General features: G+C 37.9%; 1 non-coding gene across 1 annotated transcript; it reads left to right on the top strand.

The window, feature by feature from the left end:
* Positions 1-3,187: 3,187 nt before the first annotated feature.
* Positions 3,188-3,260, top strand: Trnaa-cgc (transfer RNA alanine (anticodon CGC)). Its single transcript has one exon. It is a non-coding gene; the product is annotated as a tRNA-Ala (tRNA).
* Positions 3,261-4,183: the final 923 nt, after the last annotated feature.

Here is a 4,183-nt window from a genome sequence, read left to right as displayed (position 1 = left end):
GATAGGACCACTTGGGAGGATGTAATCATTAGAAGGAACAAAACTGGCATTCTGTGGACCAGAGAATGGAATGTCAGAGCCCTTAATTGGTTAGGTAGGCTAGAAAATTTAAAAAGGGAAATGTACCTATTGCAGTTAGATATAGTGGGAACCAATGAGTTTGGCAGCAGTGGGAACAAGACTTCTGGTCAGTTAATACAGGGTTATAAATATAAAATCATATAGGGGTAACGTAAGTAGGAATAAGAGAATAGGACTGCAAGTAAGCTACTACAAACAGAATAGTAAATGAGTTATCATAGCCAAGATAGACACGAAGCTCACACCCTCCACAGTCTATGCAGAGTACGCTGGCCAATGTGCAGTGAGCAGTTTTTGTCCTAAGTGCTGGGCAAGTTCATTCGTTTCTTCAGAAGGGGAGGCCCATATTGTTTGCCCACTTTCAGTGGTCACCAGCGTGCTGCAATGAAATATATAAGGCACACACCCTGCAATCTTTCTCAAACAATTTTACAGACTCTATTTGGTAAAATAATTTCATTTCTGCATCACTTATACCTTTGTATGTCAACTTCATTTCACTTCATGTCATAGGTATTGTGATATTTGCATTTAATTAAGACACAGTACAAAATCCAAGAAGTTTACAATGAAAAATAGTGGTCACTGTGCTTTTGTATTTGGCGCATACTACATAATATGTTGCTGCATATGAAATTTATCTAACATATTGCAGTTTTAATCAAAAATTTATTATTTTGTCAAAATTGATTATTTTGTCAAAGACTGATTGCTTTTCTTGTACTGAAGTTTCTTTAGACTTTGGTGGTGGTTTCTGTCTGTCATCAATGTTGAGAAAACTGATATAATGGTGTCCACTCATTTGCAATCACATGTGTCAGTAATAAAGCCATAATGGAATTCACAATGTTCCTCATATTTCAAGCGATTTTCGAAAATTATAGCCTACAAAGAGGGGAGTATCTTGCTATATTGTTATTATGCAACACTTCATTATCTATCATGTTATTCCACAAACTAATGCAATTTTTGATGAAAGGGTGTGATTTTTAAGGGCCAGTAATTGCAGGTGAAATGAGAAATGCTCTGGGTTTTGGAACAACTTAAGTGAAGGCATAAGACATTTATTTTTGTACTGAGGATGTGATTTTTCATAAGCTATTTGCCTTATTTTTCATCAGTTTCTCACTTAATAAAACACTGTTTCAGAATTCCCTCACAATTGCACCTGCACAACATGTCAGTAAGGTGACATTGTATAAAGTTCACTGTGTTTTGGAAAAGAAGCAAATCTTAACACGGCAACAAGAGAAATGAAGGTTTTGCTCAAAATTTGTCACTCATGATGCTTCTCTGAAAGTTACAAAATGTTAACAAACCAGGCTAAAACGAACTGCTCCTTTTGTTGCATATTCAGTAAATCCTTTTTACACATTAAGCATAAGAAAGATGACAGCAGATTTTTTTGGATGGTCACCATGCAAGTGTGGCATACGAGTGCTCCACTTAAGATTCACAAAAAAAAAATTGAGGGTAGGCCTCAGTTTAAAACGGCACTTCCTCATCAGTGCCCAGCATTTCAACACAGTGCCTGCCCACAATCCCCACTACCATCACTCTCCAAATGCGTATCTTGCTGATTGCACATCTACTGGCAACATCATTCTGTACATACTCTACTAGAAGTTTATATGCCAAATAGCTCCAAAGAATCTGAAGGAGAGAATGAAAGCTGAAGCTGCCTGGCAGAATTTTGCACAGAGCATAATTTAATAATAGCTAATATTTGGTTTAAGAAACATGAAAGAAAGCTCTACACGTGAAAGAGACCTGGAGACATTGGAAGGTTTCAGGCTGATTATATAATGACAAGACATAGATTTCAGGACCAAATCTTAAATTGTAAAACACTTCCAAGGTCTGATGTGGACTCTGACCAGAATTTATTGGTTACAAACTGTGGACTAAAACTAGAGAAATTGCAAAAAGGTAGTACATTAAGGATATGGGTCCTGAATAAGTTGAAAGCACCAGAGGTTGTTGACAGTTTCAGAGGGAGCATTAGGGAACAATTGGCTACAACAGGGGACAGGAATAGAGTAGAATATGAATGGGTGGCTTTGAGAGATGAAACAGTTAAGGCGGCTGAGGATAAAATACATAGACTAGGCCTAGTAGAAATCCTTGAGTGACACAGGAGGTACTGAAATTAACTGATGAAAGCAGAAAATATAAAAATGAAGCAGGTAAAAGAGAACACAAACACCTAAAAAGTAAGGATTTAGAAGCATACATCACTAGTGGCAAAATAGATACTGCTTACAGGTAAATTAAAGGGGCCTATGGAGAAAAGAGAAGTAGCAGTATGAATATAAAGAGCTTAGATGGAAAACCAGCCCTAAGCAAAGAAGGGAAAGCTTAAAGATGGAAGGAGTATAGAGAGGGTTTATGTAAGGGAGATGAACTTGCAGGCAATATAATTAACGAAAAGATGATGTAGATGATTATGAGATGGGAGATATTATATTGTGAGGAGAATTTGACAGAGCACTAAAGCTGCTGGGAGTGGCCAGGGGGTTTGAGGTGCCATGTTACAGATTGCACGGCCGCTCCTGCCGGAGGTTCAAGTTCTCCCTCGGGCATGGGTGTGTGTGTTGTTCTTAGCAAGAGTTAGCTTAAGTAGTGTGTAAGTCTAGGGACCGATGACCTCAGGAGTTTGGTCCCTTAGGAATTCACACGCATTAGAACATTTGAACAGAGCACTATAAGATCTAAGTTGGAACATGTCCCAAGATGTAGATAATGTTCTGTCAGAGTGACTGATAGCCTTGGGAGAGCCAGCCATGGCTAAATTCTTTCTTATAGTTGCAAGATACATGAAATAGGCAAAATATGCCCAGACTTTAAGAAAAATATAATCATTCCAATTACAAAGAAAGCTGGTGCTGACAGGTGGAACTATTACCAAACTATCAGTTTAATAAGCTATGACTGGAAAATACTAACACGAATTCTTTAGAGAAAAGTGGAAAAACTAGTAGAAGCCAACATTGGGGAAGATCAATTTGGATTTTGGAGAACTGTGCATACACATGGGGCAATACTGACACTATGACTTACCTTACAACATATGTTAAGAAAAGACAAACCTACATTTATAGTACCGAGCGAGGTGGTGCAGTGGTTAGCACACTGGACTCGCATTCGGGAGGACGACGGTTCAATCCCGTCTCCAGCCATCCTGATTTAGGTTTTCTGTGATTTCCCTAAATCGTTTCAGGCAAATGCCGGGATGGTTCCTTTGAAAGGGCACGGCCAATTTCCTTCCCAATCCTTCCCCAACCCGAGTTTGCGCTCTGTCTCTAATGACCTCGTTGTCGACGGGACGTTAAACACTAACCACCACCACCACTACATTTATAGTATTTATACCCTTAAAGAAAGCTTTTGACAATGTTAACTGGAATACTCTCTAAGAAATTCTGAAGGTAGCAGAGGTAAAATACAGGGAGTGAAAGGATATTTACAACTTGCAAAGAAACCAGACAGCAATTATAAGAGCTGAGGTGCATGAAAGGGAAGCAGTGGTCAAGAAAGTTGTAAACTATCACCTTTGTTATTCAATAAAGTAAACAACAAAAAAGAAAAATTAAGAGAAGGAATTAAAGTTCAAGGAGAAGAAATAAAAACTTTAAGATTTGCCAATGACATTGTAATTCTGTCAGGGATAGCAAAATTCTTAGAAGAGCAGTTGTATGGAATGGACAGCAACTTGAAAGGGTGATATAAGATGAACATAAGCAAAAATAAACTAAGGATAATTGAATGTAGTTGAACTGAATCAGGCGAAGCTGAGAGAATTAGATTAAGCACTGAGACACTTAAAGCAGCAAATGGGCATTAAAATAATGGATGTTACCTAAGTAGAGAGGATATAAAATGTAGACTAGCAATGGTAAGAAAAGTGTTTCTGAAGAAGAGAAATTTATTAACATGAATATAGATTTAAGTGTTGGGAAGTCTTTTCTGAAAATATTTGTGTGAAGTGTAGACACGTGTGGAAGTAAAACATGGATGATGAACAGTTCAGACAAGAAGAGAATTGAAGTTTTTGAAACGTGGTAGTACAGAAGAATACTGAAGATTAGAGGGCTTCCATGGG

The sequence above is a fragment of the Schistocerca gregaria genome, chromosome 8 (genome assembly GCF_023897955.1).
Source record: "Schistocerca gregaria isolate iqSchGreg1 chromosome 8, iqSchGreg1.2, whole genome shotgun sequence".
Lineage (NCBI taxonomy): Eukaryota > Metazoa > Arthropoda > Insecta > Orthoptera > Acrididae > Schistocerca > Schistocerca gregaria.
The sequence above is the reverse complement of the archived record's forward strand: the minus strand, read 5'-3'. Positions and strand labels throughout refer to the sequence as shown.